General features: G+C 47.1%; 2 long non-coding RNA genes across 2 annotated transcripts; both read right to left on the reverse strand.

Annotated features, from left to right (window-relative positions):
• Positions 1–9,706: 9,706 nt before the first annotated feature.
• On the reverse strand, positions 9,707–11,779 carry LOC144337731 (uncharacterized). The gene is made up of 3 exons (XR_013411215.1): positions 11,584–11,779; positions 10,625–11,272; positions 9,707–9,751 (listed from the first exon to the last, which is right to left on the reverse strand). It is a non-coding gene; the product is annotated as an uncharacterized LOC144337731 (long non-coding RNA).
• An 815-nt stretch (positions 11,780–12,594) lies between these two features.
• Positions 12,595–20,744, reverse strand: LOC144337729 (uncharacterized). The gene is made up of 2 exons (XR_013411211.1): positions 16,774–20,744; positions 12,595–12,803 (listed from the first exon to the last, which is right to left on the reverse strand). It is a non-coding gene; the product is annotated as an uncharacterized LOC144337729 (long non-coding RNA).
• Between the last annotated feature and the right edge of the window lie 88 nt (positions 20,745–20,832).

The raw sequence follows: 20,832 nt of genomic DNA on the forward strand, positions 1-20,832 counted from the left end.
TCCTAGGCCTATTAGGTCCTCCTGAGAAACAGAACCAATAGGAGATGTAATATGTGGGTGTAATTAGTAGATGTAATTAGTCTCTCTCTATATAGAGAGACTAATCTTAAGGAATTGACTCACATGATTGTGGAGACCGGCAAGTCTGAAATTTGCAGGGCAGGCTGGAAACTCAGGGAAGAATTGATGTTGCTGTCCGTCTTGAGTTGAAGGCAGTCTGGAAGCCAAAATCCTTCTTCCTGGAGGAACTTTAGTCTTTTCTCTTAAGGTCTTCAACTGATTGGGTGAGGCCCACCCATATTATGGAGGGCTTTACTGCTTTACTCAAAGTCTACTGACTTAAATGTTAATCACATCCAAAAAGTATCTTCACAACAATATCTAGGCTGATGTTTGCCAAACAGCTCAGCACCAAAGCCTACTGAAGTTGACACATAAAATTAGCCAGCACAGCATCCACTTGCTTGCTTGTAAAATGGGCAGTGACAAAAACCTTTTTTTTTTTTTTTTTTTGAGATGGAGTCTTACTCTGTCGCCCAGGCTGGAGTGTAGTGGTGTGATCTCGGCTCACTGCAAGCTCCACCTCCCAGGTTCATGCCATTCTCCTGCCTCAGCCTCCTGAGTAGCTGGGGCTAGAGGCACCCGCCACCACACCCGGCTAATTTTTTGTATTTTCAGTAGAGACGGGGTTTCACCCTGTTAGCCAGGATGGTCTTGCTCTCCTGACCTCATGATCTGCCCACCTTGGCCTCCCAAAGTGCTGGGATTACAGGCGTGAGCCACCGTGCCCGGCCAACATACCTTTTTTGGAGACTCAACTCTGCATATAAAATACATGGCCAGTTGTAAAAATCTTCCCATACATGACAGCTGTTTTTTTGTTTTTTTTTTGAGATGAAGTCTCCCTCGTCACCCAGGCTGGAGTGCAATGGTGCAATCTCGGTTCACTGCAACCTATGCCTCCCGGGTTCAAGTGGTACTCCTGCCTCAGCCTCCCAAGTAGCTGGGATTATGGGTGCCTGCCACCACACTCGGCTGATTTTTTTTATTTTTAGTAGAGATGGAGTTTCACTATGTTGGCCAGGCTGATCTCGAACTCCCAGCCTCAGGTGATCCATCCATCTTGGTCTCCGAAAGTGCTGGGATTACAGGTGTGAGCCACTGCACCCAGCCTACTTTTCTTATTACTCTCGCAAGACGAACCGCATGGCCTAGCCCCTTGGGTTTCTAGGTTGTGGCAGATGACTGGAGATGAGCAAAATGAAATGACCCTAGAAGGCCCAGAGACATTCAGCTCGAGAAGCAGATAACCCAGGTCCAGGTGTGTTGGTCAGCTGCTTGTGATGAAAGCTGGGCTGGAGTCCACAAGTGCCACTGGCACCGACGTCTTCTAACCAAGCTCCTTGTGTCTGTTTACTAACTATGTGGGCTTAGTGTAGACCTCCTCTAGGATGCAGCCTGGGAGTTGGTGCAATGGTCTAATTGCAGGGAGCTATCTTTGCATGCCCAGGACATGCCCCTGTGTGCATATCCTATATGAGTAGCTCTCCTCCTGGCCCCTGGGGATCTTGGCTAGCATGGGCCTTATGCTTTCCAGCATCTTCCAGGCCCTGCATGTAGCTGGAAGTTTGTGCTTCATTTCCTTCTCAGACCGGCTGGCCCACTCTGCTGCTGTGCTCCAGAACATCTCCAATGGGTGACCAGTTTGAACACCCAACCTCTGCACCTATCGTCTGGCTTAGAACCTTTCAGCAGCCTCACAGGAAAGCTTTGTGCCCAGTCTTCCCCAGCCCATCTGCACAGGGACCAACTGCTGCCAGCCTTGCAGAGCAAAGGTGGTCAGGATGGTTGGCCACAGAAAAGGGTGCAGACATGGGAAAGGCTGGCTACAGTCTCATCCAAACAGAGAGGAGAGCCCATACTTGTGACACATTCCACATTCTCCTTTACCTGGCAGCTTTTTTTTTTTTTTTTTTGAAACAGGGACTCACTCTATCTCCCAGGCTGGAGTGCAGTGACACAATCACAGCTCACTGCAGCCTCGACTCCTGGGTAGAGCGACCCTCCTGTTGACAGCTATTGTGAAGCCTTGGTTCTCGTCTTCTTGGTTTAAAAGAATTTAAACAAGAGACACACAGCAAAAGAAGTGCAGCATAGAGTCATTTATTGTAAAGAAAAAATACTATTTTGAAAAGTATAGGCTGGGCGCGGTGGCTCACACCTGTAATCCCAGCACTTTGGGAGGCCGAGGCGGGCGGATCACAAGGTCAGGAGTTTGAGACCCACCTGGCCAATATGGTGAAACCCCATCTCTACTAAAAATACAAAAATTAGCCGGGCATGGTGGCAAGCGCCTGTAGTCCCAGCTACTTGGGAGGCTGAGGCAGGAGTATCGCTTGAACCCAGGAGGCGGAGGTTGCAGTGAGCTGAGATCGCACCACTGCACTCCAGCCTGGCCAACAGAGCAAGACTCCATCTCAAAAAAAAAAAAAAAGTTAAGTACAGAATAGACAGCGCCCTGAGAGAGAGCATTCGTAAGGATGAGACAGCAAAGACTGGTGCTAGGGAGGCTCCCTTTTTGGCAGTCTTTCATGATTATTAAGGGGGTAGGAAGAGGCATTACTAGTAGGCAAGTTCTGGGTGGTCTTCTTGGTGCACATGTGCAGTGGTTGTACATGCTTGTTTATACATTGCAGGTCTCTTTAGCATCTTTTATTTTTATTTATTTATTTATTTATTTATTTTGAGACGGAGTCTTACTCTGTCACCCAGGCTGGAGTGCAGTAGTGTGATCTCGGCTCACTGCAACCTCTACCTCCCAGGTTCATGTGTTTCTCCTGCCTTAACCCCTCTGAGTAGTTGGGATTACAGGCATGCACCGCCACACCCGGCTAATTTTTGTATTTTTAGTAGAGACAAGGTTTCACCATATTGGCCAGGCTGGTCTCGAACTCCTGACCTCAGGTGATCCACTGGCCTCGGCCTCCCAAAGTGCTGGGATTACAGGCATGAGCCACCGTGCCTGGCCCCTTTTCATTTTTTGTAGAGACAAGGTCTCACTATGTTGCTCAGGCTGGTCTTGAGCTCCTGGCTTCAAGCCATCCTCCCAAAGTGCTAGGATTATAGGCATGAGCCACTGCACCCAGCCACTACCTGGCAGCTTTTAAGTCAAAGCTTAGTGGAATCATGGGAGGGAGAAATTCTAGTGTCAGCAAGCGAGGAAAAGCAGACCTGGCTCTCCTCTCCAGGACCACTTAGTGCCAGAGCTCTAGACCTCACAACACACTGCTTGTTCCAGGCTCCACTTTTTCTTCTCAAAATGCTTTATAAATGCCTGGTCCCCACCCTCTTTGGAGTAAGGGTTAATGGTATTCTTCAGGTACTAAAATAAGGCACAGACTCTCTTCATATGACCTGGTACAACACCTCATCCCAGATGTGAAATCCTGTTTGCCTAGCCAGGCCATGCTTTCCTCCTCCAGGCAGGCTTCCAGATCTCCAGCTGCAACTACTCATCCAATCAGCAGCCAAGAGAACACGAGAGGCAGACAGGGTGCCGCCTGCAGCCTTCTGCAACCTCCAGCCCCAGAATCCCTTAGCACCAGTTTATAAATGAAAGAGGTTTAGTTGACTCACAGTTCTGCATGGCTGGGGAGGCCTCAGGAAACTTACAATCATGATGGAAGGCAAAGCAGGCATGTCTTACATGGTGGCAGGCAAAAGACGGCAGGAGGGAAAAGTGCTTTATGAAACCATCAGATCTTGTGAGAACTCACTCACATTACAAGAAAAGCATGGGGGAAACCGCCTCCATGATCCAATGATTTCCTTTCCCTTCCTTACAGGTCCCTCCCTCGACACCTGAGGATTACAATTAGAGATGAGATTTGGATGGGGACACAGAGAGAAACCATGACACGGGCTCTCCAGAGAAGCAGCCCAGCTTTGGGAAACTCAGTTCTCCCATCTGACCATCCAACCAACAAGGCTGCTGACTCATACAGGACCAGCTTAGTATTTTTCTTAAAGGCACTACCTTTTTGTGACTAATTTTTAGAATTGATTTTTATTATTTTTTTTGAGACAGAGTCTCACTCTGTCACCCAGGCTGGAGTGCAGTGGCGTGATCTCGGCTCACCACAACCTCCGCCTCCCGAGTTCAAGCAATTCTCCTGCCTCAGTTTCCTGAGTAGCTGGGACTACAGGTGCATGCTACCACGCCCTGCTAATTTTTTGTATTTTTAGTGAGATGGGGCTTTGCTGTGTTAGCCAGAATGGTCTCGATCTCCTGACCTCGGGATGCACCCGCCTCAGCCTCCCAAAATGCTGGGATTACAGGCGTGAGCCACTGCGCCCGGTCACTAGAATTTAATTTTTATCACATATATAGATACTAGTTTGAAGTAATACTATAAAGCTTATAATGATGAACAGCAGCTCCCTGACTCACCACACCCTTGCAATTCTCAATCCCTAGGAGTAATAACTCTCAAGTCTTAGAGCTCTTATGGTAATTAACTATTAATTCATGCTCATACTGTTATTTTACTGGTTTTCAGGTTTCAGATATTCTCTAATGACTAGGAAGATGATTTGGCTTTCAGACCACACATACACTCATCGCCCCTCTTGCCACTCATCCTTTAAATTTGACTCTTTTTCCCTTCTGGGGTTAAATCAATATTCATTGTTTACACTGTTTTAATTATGCAAATATCACTACTTGAGGCATACCACATACTATAATTACATTTCTGTTAGTTTTCCTTTAACTGAAAATGTCTTAATTTCACCTTCATTCTTAAATGATATATTTGGTGGATATAGAATTTTGGGTTGACAGTTATTTTCTTTCTTTCTTTTTTTTTTTTTTTTTTTGAGAGGGAGTCTGGCTCTGTCGCCCAGGCTGGAGTGCAGTGGCCGGATCTCAGCTCACTGCAAGCTCTGCCTCCCGGGTTTACGCCATTCTCCTGCCTCAGCCTCCCGAGTAGCTGGGACTACAGGCGCCCGCCACCTCGCCCGGCTAGTTTTTTTTTGTATTTTTTAGTAGAGATGGGGTTTCACCGTGTTAGCCAGGATGGTCTTGATCTCCTGACCTTGTGATCCGCCCGTCTCGGCCTCCCAAAGTGCTGGGATTACAGGCTTGAGCCACCGCGCCCGGCCCAGTTATTTTCTTTCAACTCCTAATGAAGTTCTTCTGGTTTCTTTCTTTTTTTTTTTTTTTTTTGAGACGGAGTCTCGCTCTGTTGCCCAGGCTGAAGTGCAGTGCCCAGATCTCAGCTCACTGCAAGCTCCGCCTCCCGGGTTCCCGCCATTCTCCTGCCTCAGCCTCCCGAGTAGCTGGGACCACAGGCGCTGCCACCTCGCCCGGCTAATTTTTTGTGTTTTTAGTAGAGACGGGGTTTCGCCGTGTTAGCTAGGATGGTCTCGATCTCCTGACCTTGTGATCCGCCCGTCTCGGCCTCCCAAAGTGCTGGGATTACAGGCTTGAGCCACCGCGCCCGGCCAGTTCTTCTGGTTTCTATGATTTCTGATGAGAAGTCCAAGTCATTCAAATCTTTGTTTGTCTGAAATTTGTCTTCTCTGTTTTCAAGATTTTCTCATTTTTTTTTTTCTTTTTGAGACAAAGAGTTTTGCTCTGCCACCCAGGCTGCAGTGCAATGGCACAATCTTGGCTCACTGTAACCTCTGCCTCCTGGGTTCAAGCAATTCTCTGGCCTCAGCCTTCCTAGTAGCTAGGATTACAGGCACCTGCCACATGCCTGGCTAATTTTTGTATTTTTAGTAGAGATGGGGTATCACCATCTTGGCCAGGATGGTCTTGAACTCCAGACCTCAGGTGATCCACCCACCTCAGTCTCCCAAAGTGCTGGGGTTACAGGCGTGAGTCACCGCGCCTAGACTATTTTGCATTTTCAATAGTTTGCTCATGAGGTGCTTAGGCATAGTTCTCTTCAAATTTATTTTGTTTGGGGCGTATTGAGTGTATTTATTTATGAGATGGAGTCTCACTCTGTCACTCAGGCTGGAGTGCAGTGGTGCGATCTTGGCTCACTGCAACCTCCACCTCCTGAGTTCGAGAGATTCTCGTGCCTTGGACTCCAGAGTAGCTGGGACTACAGGCGTGCACCACCATTTTTTTGAGGCTAATTTTTGTATTCTTAGTAGAGATAGGGTTTCATCACGTTGACCAGGCTGGTCTTGAACTCCTGACCTCAAGTGACCTGCCTGCCTCGGCCTCTCAAAGTGCTAGGATTACAGGCATGAGTCACTACCCCTGACCTTACTGAGCTTTAATCTGTAAACTTATTTACTAAAGTTGGGATGTTTTCAGTTATTATATTTTTAAATATTTTTCTTCCATGTTTCCCTCTCTATCAATTTTTTTCTCTCCTTCAGATTTGATTATTTCTATTATCCAACTTCATCTTCACTGACTCTTTTGTTGGTTTTTTAAATTTTTTTTTCTATTTTTTTTTCTTTTTTCACTGACACTTTCCTTTTCAACTCCATTTTACTAGTAAGCTCATTGCTCTGGTTTTAATGTGTCCCCCAAAATTCGTGCATTGATACCTAATGGCCAATGTGATCGTATTAAGAATTGGGGCCTTTAGTAGGCTATTAAGTCATAAGGTTGGAGCCCTCATGGATGGGGTTAGGGTCCTTAATAAAAGATCTTTCAGGGGCTGGGCACCGTGGCTCATGCCTGTAATCCCAGAACTTTGGGAGGCTGAGGTGGGTGGATCACGAGGTCAGGAGATCGAGACCATCCTGGTTAACATAGTGAAACCCCATCTCTACTAAAAATACAAAAAATTAGCCGGGCGTGGTGGCGGGTGCCTGTAGTCCCAACTACTAGGGAGGCTGAGGCAGGAGAATGGCGTGAACTTGGGAGGTGGACCTTGCAGTGAGTCAAATTTGCGCCACTACACTCCAGCCTGGGCAACAGACCGAGACTCTGTCTCAAAAAAAAAAAAAAAAAAAAAAAAAAAATATCTTGCAGGAGTGGGCTTATTCTCTTCTGCTCTTCCACCATGTGAGGACATAGCATTCATTCCTTCTGGAGGATACAGCAAAAAGACACTGTCTCAGAAACAGAGAGCACCCCCTAGCAGACACCAAACCTGCCTTGATCTTGGACTTCCCAGTCTTCAGAACTGTGAGAAATAAATTTCTATTATTTATGCATTACCCAATTTCAGTTATTTTGTTATAGCAGCTCAAATAGAATAAGACACTCATCTAGTGATTACTTTTTTTTGGAGACAGAGTCTCACTCTTGTTGCCCAGGCTAGGGTGCAGTGGCACGATCTCGGCTCACTGCAACCTCCGCCTCCTGGGTTCAAGCAATTCTCCTGCTTCAGCCTCCCAAGTAGCTGGGACTACAGGTGCGTGCCACCACACCCAGCTAATTGTTTTTACTAGAGATGGGGTTTCACCATGTTGGCCAGGATGGTCTCTGATCTCTTGACCTCGTGATCCACCTGCCTTGTCCTCCCAGAGTGCTGGGATTACAGGCATAAGGTACTGTGCCCAGCCTGTTTTTTTTTTTTTTTTTTGAAGACAGAGTTTCGTTCTTGTTGCCCAGGCTGGAGTGCAATGGTGCTATCTCAGCTCACTGCAACCTCTGCCTCCCAGGTTCAAGTGATTCTCCTGCCTCAGCCTCCTGAAGTAGCTGGGAGTATAGGCACCCAGCTAATTTTTTTGTATTTTTAGTTGAGATGGGGTTTCACCATGTTGGTCAGGCTGGTCTTGAACTCCTGACCTAAGATGATCCACCTGCCTCGGCCTCCCAAAGTGCTGGGATTAAAGGTGTGAGCCACCGCACCAGGCCCAGATATTATCTTGTTAGTCTTCTTTTCTACTTCTCTGCTGAAATTTCCTAGCCTTTTTAATTCATTAAAAGCATATTTCCCTTTATATCATGGAACATAGAAGAGCTACTCTAAAGTCTTTTTCTGATAATTCCAGTGTTTGGGTCATCTTAGGGTTGGCATCTGCTACTGGCTTCTCCCTTGAGAGTGGGTCATATTGTCCTGGCTCTTCATCTGTTGAAGCATTACAGATTGTATCCTGGAGATTGTGAATGCTATATGTGTAAATTCTAAATTCTGTTATACTGCTCTGAAGAATGTTGATGTTTTGGTTTTAGTTGGCAATGAACTCTGTTACATTCAAGTTGCAGAATGTGGCCGGGCGCGGTGGCTCAAGCCTGTAATCCCAGCACTTTGGGAGGCCGAGACGGGCGGATCACGAGGTCAGGAGATCGAGACCATCCTGGCTAACACCGTGAAACCCCGTCTCTACTAAAAATACAAAAACCTAGCTGGGCGAGGTGGCGGGCGCCTGTAGTCCCACCTACTCGGGAGGCTGAGGCAGGAGAATGGCGTGAACCCGGGAGGCGGAGCTTGCAGTGAGCTGAGATCCGGCCACTGCACTCCAGGCCGGGCTTCAGAGCAAGACTCCGTCTCAAAAAAAAAAAAAAAAAAAAAAAAAAAAAGTTGCAGAATGTGATCACACTTGCATCTGCAGTGACTGATTACAATTCAGTTCTTTTTTTCCTTTTTTTATTTTTATTTTTTGAGGACAGAGTCTGGCTCTGTTGCCCAGCCTGGAGTGCAGTGGCGCAATCTCAGCTCACTGTAACTTCTGCCTCCTGGGTTCAAGCGATTCTCCTGCCTCAGCCTACAGAGTAGCTGGGACTACAGGTGCCCACCACCATGCCCGGCTAATTTTTGTATTTTTCGTTGAGACAGGAGTTCACCATATTGGCCAGTCTAGTCTCGAATTCATGACCTCAAGTGATCCGCCTGCCTCGGCCTCCCAAAGTGCTGAGATTACAGGCATGAGCTGCCATGCCTGGCCACAATTCGGTTCTTTAAATAGTAGTTACTGTTGGCCTGGCGCAACAGCTCACACCTGTAATCCCAGCACTTTGGGAGGCAGAGGCGGGCAGATCATGAGGTCAGGAGTTCAGACTATCCTGGCCAATATGGTGAAACCCCATCTCTACTAAAAATACAAAAATTAGCCAGGCGTGGTGGCGCGTGCCTGTAGCCCCGGCTACTCAGGAGGCTGAGGCAGGAGAATTGCTTGAATTGGGGAGGCGGAGATTGCAACACTGCACTCCAGCCTGGGTGACAGAGCAAGACTCTGTCTCAAAAAAAAAAAAAAAAAGGGGCCAGGCGCGGCTACTCATGCCTGTAATCGCAGCACTTTGGGAGGCCGAAGCGGGAGGATCACGAGGTCAGGAGATCTAGACCATCCTGGCTAAAATGGTGAAACCCCGTCTCTACTAAAAACACAAAAAAAGTAGCCTAGCCGGGCGTGGTGGCAGGCGCCTGTAGTCCCAGCTACTTGGGAGGCTGAGCCAGGAGAACGGCGTGAACCTGGGAGGCGGAGCTTGTAGTGAGCCGAGATCGTGCCACTGCACTCCAGCCTGGGCGACGGAACGAGACTCTTTCTCAATTAAAAAAAAAAATAAATAAATAAAAAATAAAATAAAATAAAATAAAATAGTAGTTACTGTTTCTGACTTGTTTCTAAACTGCTTCTAGTTTGTCCCACATACGCATATTTTCCAGAGGCTTGCGTGAGTTTACACATGGAATTGGGAGTTCCCCACTCTTTAGCTCTCTCCTGGCTCACTCAGCCCAGATTACTGATGCAACTTCGCTTATTTCCAGAAACATGGTGAGTTTCACTATTGCTTTTTTTTTTTTTTGAGATGGAGTCTGACTCTGTTGACAGGCTGGAGTGCAGTTGCGTGGTCTCGGCTCACCTCAACCTCTGCCTCCTGGGTTCGAGTGATTCTCCTGCCTCAACCTCCCAAGTAGCTGGGATTACAGGTACGCGCCACCAAGTCCAGCTAATTTTTGTATTTTTAGTAGAGATGGGGTTTCACGATGTTGGCCAGGCTGGTCTCAAAATCCTGGCTGCAAGTGATCCTCCAGCCTTGGCCTCCCAAAGTGCTGGGATTACAGGTATGAGCCACTACACCCAGCCTAGAGATCAGTCTTGTTGATAGCTTTGTTTTTTGCTAAAATTTACTTATAATGAAAAGCACAAGTGAACCATTTCTCTTTTTACATGATTTTTTGGGAATATAGTGATGCATGTGTGCTTTTTTCCATAAAGCAATACTTCTCTTAAAGTCTGCCTAAAAAATGAAAATTCTTGGCTGCGTGCAGTGGCTCATGCCTGTAATCCCAGAACTCTGGGAGGATGGGGAGGTTGGGGGTGGATCACGAGGTCAGGAGTTCAAGACCAGCCTGGTCAACATAGTGAAACCCCATCTCTACTAAAAAAAAATACAAAAAAATTAGCCGGGCATGGTGGCGCACGCCTGTAGTACCAACTACTCAGGAGGCTGAGACAGAAGAATCGCTTGAACCCGGGAAGCGGAGGTTGCAGTGAGCCAAAATTGTGCCACTGCACTCCAACCTGGGCGACAGAGCTAGACTTCCTCTCAAAAAAAAAAAAAAGGAAAATTCTTGCTTTTCTTCCTCTCCTTCCCTTTGGGGTTTGGTTTTAGGCTCTCTGATGATAGCCTGTGATCACGATGTTGATGTAAAACCACTCTGGCTTTATCTGCTGATCGATCAGTTCTAACAGCCCTATAGGCTGTGGGTTTCCTGTTTCACATTTGACAGTGGTCACTTCTCAGAATATTCTTTTCCTATCAACATGTAATTAAATCCTTTTACTGCTGCTCTTGTGAACACTTTTGGACACTGACAGTTACACTGATATGTAACTAAGCAAACTTTGCTTTGCCTTTATTTTTGAAGTTGCCTGTGCTCACCAGACGATCTGATACTCCACATGGAGAAGCTCCGACCTCAGGGTTGTGGGAGTGTTTTTAATTGTTTCCTGCGTTTCTTACCAGGCATTGCCAAGTGACTAGACTTAACCTTCTCAGGAAGACTCGAATGCTTTCCCCTCTTTGACCCCACTCGTCATTAAGGCATAGCAGATTCTGAAGTTGACCTTTCATACTACTGACTCTCACGACAGTCTGCCCATTGGTCAATTTATGCTTAGTGACTTGTGCTTCAGTTAGGAGACTTATGTATGCTTGTTTGTTTTTTTGAGACACTCTCACTCAGTCACCCAAGCTGAGTGCAGTGGTGCAATCACGGTCACGGCGTCTTGACCTGCTGGCTCAAGTGCTCTTCCCATCTCAGCCTCCTAAGTAGCTGGGACTACAGGCGTGCACCACGACATCCAGACAAATTTTTTTAAGAGATGGTGTCTCACTATGTTGGCCAGGCTGGTCTCAAACTCCTGGCCTCAAGTCATCCTCCCACCTCAGCCTCTTTTTTTCCCCTGCGAGTTGCAATTATAACTGAGTGAAACAAACTGTAACCAAATGAAAGCAGTGACAACAGAATCCTCCCCAGGAAGCAGCTGATTAGAGACAGCCAGACAGACAGACATCTTGGCAACCTGTAACCGGCAACTTCTGGAAAGTTACTGACAGAGGCTCTTTGAAGTTCAACCAAAGTTGGGATCAACTTGGCTGGGCATGGTGGCTCTCTTGAGGTTAGGAGTTTGAGACCAGCCTGGCCAACATGGTCAAACTCCGTCTCCACTAAAAACACAAAAATTAGCCGGGTGTGGTGGCACATGACTGTAATTCCAGCTACCTGGGAGGCTGAGGCAGGAGAATTGCTTGAACCTGGGAGGCGGAGGTTGCAGTGAGCTGAGATTGTATCACTGCACTCCATCCTGGGTGACTCTGTCTCAAAAAAAAAAAAAAGAAAAAGAAAAAAAAAAGGCTGGGATCCACCTACAAATTATTTTACAGTTTTCCTTCTTCTCTGCGGCAGACTGAAAGCAACAGAAAACTCTCCACTGTTAGCTATTGGCGGAACCCTCTCAGTGTTCTCTGCCACTTGGAGGAGTGACCCCTACACCTGTGTCCAGTGAGTGCTGCACCATGTTGGCCTCCTAAGGAAGCACTTTGCTTCAGTGCTGTCCAGGACTCCCTACTTTCCTTTACAAGAACAGCAATTACATCAGTGGCCCCTGTTAGGGGACTGGGCTGCTGTTTTAAAAATTAGGTGCCAAGAACGTGTACAAGAATGTTCACAGGAGCATTACTCCTAAGAGCCAAGGTGGAAACAATGGAAACATCTTTTTTTTTTTGAGACAGGGTCTTGCTGTGATGCCCAGGCTGGAGTTCAGTGGCGCGATCTCAGCTCACTGCAACCTCTGCCTCTTGGGTTCAAACAATTCTCCTGCTTCAGCCTCCTGAGTAGCTGGGACTACAGGCGCCTGCCACCACCCCCGGCTAATTTTTGTATTTTTAGTAGAGACAAGTTTCACCATGTTGGCCAGGCTGGTCTCGAACTCCTGACCTCCGGTGATCCACCCACCTCAGCCTCCCAAAGTGCTGGGACTACAGGTGTGAGCCACCGCGTCTGGCCTGAAACAATGCAAACATCTATCAACTAATGAATGGATAAAAAAAATAGTACATCCACAGAATGGACTATTACTCTACAATGAAAAGGAATAAATTTCTGATACATGCTACAACCTGAACGAACCTTGAAAACATGTGAAAGAATCCAGCCACAAAAGGTGACATATTGTGTGGTTCCATTTATTCAAAGTGTCCAGAATAGACAAATCCATAAAGACAGAAAGGTTCATGGGTACAAAAGGAGTTGGGGTGAATGGGGGGTACACTTTAATTAATTTTTTTCAGCTGGAGTCTCACTCTGTTGTCCAGGTTGGAGTGCAGTGGTGCAATCTTGGCTCACTGCAACTTTCACCTCCTGGGTCAAGTGATTCTCCTGCCTCAGCCTCCTAAGGAGCTGCGATTACAGGTGTGCACCACCACACCCAGCTAATTTTTGTATTTTTATTAGAGACAGGGTTTCACTATATTGGCCAGTGTGGTCTCAAACTCCTAACCTCAAGTGATCAGCCTGCCTCGGCCTCCCAAAGTGCTGGGATTACAGGCGTGAGCCACTGCACCCGGCCAGGGGGTACACTTTAAATGGCTGAATTGAATGAAATGTGTTATATTTCGATAAAGCTGTTTTTTAAAAAAGTTACAGGTTTCTGACCCCATGGTGGCAGGCAATGACCCTGTTCTGTTGGCATCCAGGATCATCTTTTGTTTGGCAGGTGCCCAGGATTTTTGTGCAGAGCCTTCATACCTGTTACTGATGGAAGCTCTCTGAAGTTCAAACCGAAGTTGGGATCTGCCTACAAACTGTTTCACAGTTTTCCTTCTTCTCCAAGGTGGAGTGAAATCGAAGGAACGCTGCTGGACACGGTGAGACCTGTAGGACTTTGTATGGGATAACCTTCGGTTCCCTGATTTTTTGACATGAATCTAATACTCTGCACCTGGCTCCATCTTCTCGACAGTGACATTCGTAAGAGCCAGAAGGCAGCGTTTTTGTTTTTGTTTTTGTTGTTGTCTGGATTCTGGATTCTGTTCCACTACTCCATCTGTCCATCCTTGTACCAGTACTCCACTGTCTTCACATTACAGTAACTTTTTGGTCTTGGTTCCTGGTAGTATATGTCGGAGGTCTGTTGTTTTTTAAGATCACCTTGGATGTTCTAGGTCCTTTACATTTCCATATAACATTTTAGAAACAGCTTGCCATTTTTCCACCCACAAAAACCATGCTGGGATTTGGTTGAGATGACTTTGACACCACACATCAGTTTGGGAAGAACCGACAACTTTATGCGTATACACAGTATATCCCTCCATTTAGTTACATTTTGTTAGACTTAGAATTTGATGCTTTTTTATGCTATCATAAATTACACAGTTTTGGCAATTTCGTTTTCTATTTGTAGCTGTTAGGTATAAATACAGTTTATTTTTCTGTGTTCACCTGATACTCAGTGACCTTGCTAAACTAACTTATTAATTCTAATGGTTTATACATTAAAAAATTTACTGTATATTCCATCAAGTTGTCTGGAAATAATAAGTTTTATTTCTTTGTTTCCTATCCTTATGCTTTGGTTTGTTTTTTGAGACAGGTCTCATTTTGTTGCCCAGGCTGGAGTGCAGCGTCAGATCTCCGCTCACCACAACCTCCACCTCCTGGGCTCAAGCAATCCTCTCGCCTCAGCCTCCTGAGCAGCTGGGACTACAGGGGTATGCTACCAAACCTGGCTAATTTTTGTATCTCTTTTGGTACACACAGAGTTTCACCATGTTGCCCAGGCTGATGTTGAACTCCTGGGCTCAAGCAATCTGACTGCATTGGCCTCCCGAAGTTGCAAGGATTACAGGAATGAGCAGCCATGGCCAGCCAAAAAAAGAAATTTTTTTTTAAAAGCTTTTCTCAAGTGGTTTTGGTTGTTGTTGTTGTTTTAGACAGGGTCTCACTCTGTCACCCAGGCTGGAGTGCAGTAGCATGATCACAAATCACCCCAGGCTCAGGTGATCCTCCCACCTCTGTCTCCCAAGTAGCTTGGACTATAGGTATGCACCACCACACCTGGCTAATTTTTGTATTTTTCGTAGAGATGAGGTTTCTCCATATTGCCCAGGTTGTGGGGTTTTTTTCTTAATTATTGATTGACTAAGACAAGCTTTCACTGTCACCGAGGCTGGAGGGCAGTGCGACCAAGGAACACTGTAGCCTCAACCTCCAGGGCTCCAGTGATCCTCTGCTTCAGCTTCCTGAGTAGCTGGGACTACAGGCGCAAACTACCACGCCCAATTTTAAAAGTTTTTTTTTTTTTTTTTTTTTTGGTAGAGATGGGGAAGGGGGTCTTGCTATGTTGCCCAGGCTGGTGTTTTATTTTAAAAAATCCAATCTTTTATTTGAGGTATTAGTCTGTCCTTGCATTGCTATAGGAACTACCTGAGACTGGGTAATTTATGAAGAAAAGAGGTTTAATTGACTCACAGTTCTGCAGGCTATACAGGAAGCATGGCTGGGGAAGCCTCAGGAAACTTACAATCATGGGGGAAGGTGAAGGGGAAGCAGGCAAATCTTCCATGGCAGAGCAGGAGACAGAGAAGGGAGAAGAGTTAGATGCTTTTAAACAACCACATTTTGTGAGAACTCACCATCACGAGGACAGCAAGGGGAAGTCTGCCCTCATGATCCAATCACCTCCCCGCTGACCTCTCCTCCAACAATGGGGAATACAATTAGACATGAGATTTGGGTGGAGATACAGAGCCAAACCATATAAAGGCGTTTAGACCATTTACAATACAATTGTTGACATGGTTTGGTCTATGTCTTTCTGATGGATTGACTTCTTTATATCATTAAGTGTACATCTTTATCTCTAATAATGTTTTCTGGTCTTAAAGTCTACTTTGTCTGATATAGTATAGTTACATCAACTGATATCTTTATTTTTATTTTTTTTATTGAAACGGGGTCTCACTCTGTCACCTAGGCTGGAGTGCAGTGGCATGATCTCGGCTCACTGCAACTTCCGCCTCCTGCGTTCAAGCGACTCTCTTGCCTCAGTCTCCTGAGTAGCTGGGATTATAGGCGTGCACCACGACACCTGGCTAATTTTTGTATTTTTAGCAGAGATGGGGTTTTACCATGTTGGCTAGGCTGGTTGAACTCCTGACCTCAAGTGATTCGCCTGCCTTGGCCTCCCAAAGTGCTGGGATTACAGGCATAAACCACCACGCCCAGCCTCACTAGTTTTATTATCCACTGATGCAACTTGCTTGAGACAATTTTACTATGGTGGTTATCAAATGGTGATTTTCTAATTCTGTAATTCCTTCTGTGTTCATTAGTTTGAGGTCTATGGGATGTAGTGTTGATAGGGTTCTGTCTACTTCACTTGCCTCTGTTCTGAGGGCCTAGCTCTCCAAGTCTTTCAACTGAAATCCCGTAGTATTCCCCAGGTTCCCTCCTTTTGAGATATCTTGAAAACTATCTACTCAGCACTGTGACTCTGCAAAATTCTGCTCTGCTTTAGAGAGGTCTAGGCTTAGTGTTTTGAGTTCGCGTCTTGTACATTCAGCTTTCACCAGATGGCTTGAGACCTAGCCATCTATTTGAGGCCATTCAAGCCTCCAAATTTTGTCACTGCAGCTGGTGCGACTATAAAAACATAAAAAACCTGGATCCTCAGCCTCTGGCCAGAGTTGGCAAATTCAAGTGGCTGCAGGCTGTCAGCACTCCTGTCTACAATCCTGACCCTTGAGTTACTGTTGCGTCTGCAACTCACTTAAACAAAAACCTCGCCTCTGGCTTCCATTTTCTTTTGTAAATCTCCATCTTAAGAAATTCACAGGCAGGGCGAGGTGGCTCACGCCTGTAATCTCAGCACTTTGGGAGGCTGAGGAAGGAGGATCGCCTGAAGTCAGGAGTTCAAGACCAGCCTGGCCAACATGGCAAAACCCCATCTCTACTAAAAATATAAAAATTACCCAGGAATGGTGGCGGGTGCCTGTAATCCCAGCTACTCGAGAGGCTGAGGCACAAGAATCGCTAGAATCCAGAAGGCGGAGGTTGCAGTGAGCTGAGATCACGTTATTGCACTCCAGCCTGGGCGACAGAGTAAAACCCTGTCTCAAAAAAAAAAAAAAAAAAAAAAGAAAAAAAAAAAAAAAGAAAAAGAAACCAGTAATTCTAGCACTTTGGGAGGCCAAGGCAGGTGGTTCACTTGAGGTCAGGAGTTCAAGACCAAACTGGCCAACATGGAGAAACCCCATCTCTACCAAAAATACAAAAATTAGCCGGGCATGGTGGCATATGCCTGTAATCCCAGCTCAGGAGGCTGAGGCAGGAGAATCACTTGAGCCTGGGAGGTGGAGGTTGCAATGAGCTGAGATTGCACCACCATATTCCAGCCTGGGCAACAAAGTGAGACTCTGTCTCAAAAAACAAACAAACAAAAAAATCTGGGAAAGTATTAGACCCAGTCTGTGGTTCTGTCTTCAACTCTCTGGGGCCCCTCGGGTGAGTCCTTTACCTTCTCTGGGCCTCAGATCCACCCGCCTACCTATTACACCCAGTTCTGAGGCTACAGAGTGAACAGAAAAGAAAACCACTGCTGTCCTTACAGAATTTAAGCCTAACTTTTCCATCTACGAAATGGGGATACTAGAACCTCCCGGAGAATAAGTGAGAACTTGCTCTTTGGGAGGTGGCAGTGGCAGACAGGAAAAGCCCATGGAAACACAATGTCAGAGGTCAGCCCAACCTTTCACCTGGGCCTGTGTGCCCTGCAGTGAAACCTGAATAGACCTTCACTGCTGTCACCTACTGCTACCTAGGGCTGTTGGATACCGCTCAGTTCTGTGGCCTGATCTGATTGCTCTCTGGAGAAATCGCTGCTATTTGGCCCACCCTAAGGGGTCTCCCAGCCAAATGGATCAAGGAGCAGTCCCCGGTTCCAAGACCCGGGCAGGAGAAAGCATACTCCTGCCAGGGACCTGGAGTATGACAGCCAAGCCCTAGCAACTGCCTAGTCCTCAGAAGAGCTGCCTGTGCTCCAGCCTCTACCTCCTCGTTTGAGCCAGGTTCCTCCTAGTCTGCTGCCTCTGTTGCCCCTCTCCTCCCAGCTTTTCTCTTCCACATCGGCCAGGTGTCTCCCCAAGTACAGGGTGTTTGACAAGACACTGTTGTGCTGTGGGCTGTTGTGGGTAAGTGAGGTGGGGATTTAGGGCCGACGCCAAGAGCTCCCAGGGAAGGCCTGTCTGAGGAGTCGGCAGCATCCTGGGTTGGGGACGTTCCTATCTTCTCCTGCAACCTGATGGAAGCTGGGGTTTTAGTTTGGTCATTCAGGTCCCCAGGCTAATCTGGCCAGTAAGAGGGACAGTGCCGGGTGGGGTAGGCGTTCCTGGGCACTGCTGACCAGCTGAGAAGGGCCCCCCCTCTCTGCACTTCACTTTTTCATCAAGTGAGAGTTGGATGTCTAAGGTTCTCCTCATTTTGGCTAAAACTCTTTAATTCCTAGCCCCTTTTGAGGACAAATGCCAGATGCCTCTGAGGATTACATTGGCCAAGGACTTTTTTACCAGAAATATTTTCACACATAAAATGTGAGGGTGGGTGGGGGCAATACATTCAGACTACTAAGGCTTCAGCTGGGCAGCTGTCTCCATCACCGCCAGGGCCTTAGGGCCTTTGGGGCTGTGGAGTCCACTTATGGGGCAGAGTGGTGCTGGGGTAGGTGAACCAAAATTTCCCTTGTAGGGTGCACTGGTGACAAGGAGCCTGAACCATGGACCCCACCTTCCTAAGCTTAGATCAAAGCAGGCAGCCTCTCACGACACTCACGGACAGGCTCCCCACATGCAGAGACTGATGGCTGCCTTGGGCTCCCTAGACAGAGCAAGATCTGCAGAGACGACTCACAAGGACCCCAAGTCCCTCCTCCTTCCTCCTCTACTCTTCACCTTCTCCCAGCCTCTCCTCTATGTCCAGGCTCACAGTCTCCTAGGTGACAGCTGCCTATGATGGGCATGAGTTCTGAGAACAAACCCTGGGTCCCAAGTAACTGCCTCCTCTCACAGCACATCTCATTCCTCAAATCATAGTACGGATATTACTACTTTAAGAAACCCCTGCTACCATGCAAATTCCTGAAGCCATTCATTTTTAACACGCAGACGCAAATTCACTTTGCCAAGAGCGGAAGCAGCAGAAGGCTCAGGGAGGAGGTCTGGTAAAGGCTACTCACCCAGGGACTGGGCTGCTGGAATGTGAGGGAGAGGACTGACAAGGGGGTAATGGGAAAGGGTGGCTACTGAAGACCAGGCGCCTCTCAGGACCAGCCACCCACGTGTCAGATCTGTACACAGAGCTGCCAGGTTCTGCTCTCCCCAGGACAGAGCCTCATGATGTGGGCTTAAACACCTCAGTAGAATGAATAATTCTGGACACATTGGCTCAAGAGTCAGAAAACCCCAGATGTGACTTCCAGCTCTGCCACTAGCATACAGAAACCAAGGGCATCAAAGTCCCCAGTCCTCTATAATTCCTTGAGTCCTACTCTGCTGGACCTAACTGGTCAATAACTAAAGACCTGATCAGCAAGGTTTGTGAGCATCGGTTGGCAAGTTCAAGGCCACTGCTCCCACTAGCAGAGAGGTGGTTGAGGTTCCTCCCAGTCACCACAGAGAAGATTTAACAAGTAAAAACCTGCAAACTCTTTATTAAATTCTCCCATTTCATCTGTACAGAAAAAAATGCACATTATGTTCAGAACATATCTCAGTAACATCTCAAAATTACACAGCATGAACATGTAAAAACAAGGGACCACCAGGATTTTATACACAGAAAGGAAACCCATTTACAAAAGAGGCTTGTTAATTGTACTTTTTTTCTTTCTTTCTTTCAAAAACAAAACAAAACAAAAAAAGTGAAAGGCCTAAGATCTTACACAGCATTTGCTGTACAGTCTGTTTTCTGGCTGGACTGGCTTGGGAACACTGTCCTGGGGGAAGCCGCCCAGGAAGCTCTTCTGCTGCTGGCTTTCCGGGGGCCTCCAGCCAGCACACTGCAGGGGGACCTGGAGGGCCTGTTTCCACCACCCTAGCATGTCTGACAGAAAGCCCTGCTGGGCTCTGGGGTCCAGATGTCAACTCTACACTGGGGAAGGCAAAACACAGTCTAGAGGCACTGTCTGAACTTTCTCCTGGCCCAGGGAGATTTCTCCACTGCACACAGCACAGTGTCCTATACATGTGTCATGGTAGAGCAGAAGGAATGGGAGAGGACCACCGGTCAGGATCCTGTCACCATCAGCCTGAGCAGACAGTCCCATCTTTGTGATCCAGGTGACAAATAGTCCCTGGGGATCTCACCAGATGGCTTTGGGGAGCTCTTCACCCTGAAGATTCAGTCTGGTTTGCTAATGACTTGTCTGTTATCTGAAGTCTGCGGAGAAAGGGCCAATAAGGGTGCAGATAAAGAGATGAGCAACCAAAGACCAATGGGAGGGAAGGTAGGCAAGAACCTCAGACCTGGCCCCAGGCCCTCTGGGAAACGAAGCCTAGCGGAGAGGAGGCGAGCGTGGAGGAAGGAAGTGTCCCTCAAGGCCCGAGAGAGTCCCACAGCACCAGATGCTGCATTTTACAAAACCACTTAGGTGCTGCCCAAATGGTGAGAATTAAAAGGAAGGATTCTGATTTTTCAGGTTTTTCAAACTTGCAAGATGTTGAAATACAAGTAAATATACCAAAATGCACATAATTGAGGCCAAGGTGGGTGACCACATGTGGTCAGGAGTTCGAAACCAGCGTGGCCAACATGGTGAAACCCCGTCTCTACTAAAAATGAAAAAAAATTAGCCGGGCATGGGGGTCCGTGCCTGCAATCCCAGCTACTTGGGAGGCTGAGGCAGGAGAATCACTTGAACCTAGGAGGCAGAAGTTGCAGTGAGCCAAGATTGCGCCACTGCACTTCAGCCTGGGCAACAAGAGTGAAACTCTGTCTCAAAAAAAAAAAAAAAAAAAAAAAAAAAAAAAGCCTGGGCACAGTGGCTCACGCCTGTAATCCCAGCACTTTGGGAGGCCGAGGTGGGCGGATCACGAGGTCAGGAGATAGAGACCATCCTGGCCAACATGGTAAAACTCTGTCTCAACTAAAAATACAAAAATTAGCTGGGCGTGGTGGTGCACGCCTGTAATCCCAGCTACTGAGGAGGCTGAGGCAGGAGAATGGCTTGAACCAGGGAGTACGAGGATTCAGTGAGCTGAGATCGCGCCACAGCACTCTAGCCTGGCGACAGAGCGAGACTCTGTCTCAAAAAAAAAAAAAAAAGCCATTATGGCCAAAATTTAGGCTGATTGTGCCAGGCCGGGCTGGTTGACTTCCAAGGTTCCTGGTCCAGCTTCCTTCTCCTTAGATT

The sequence above is a fragment of the Macaca mulatta genome, chromosome 20 (assembly GCF_049350105.2).
Source record: "Macaca mulatta isolate MMU2019108-1 chromosome 20, T2T-MMU8v2.0, whole genome shotgun sequence".
NCBI lineage: Eukaryota > Metazoa > Chordata > Mammalia > Primates > Cercopithecidae > Macaca > Macaca mulatta.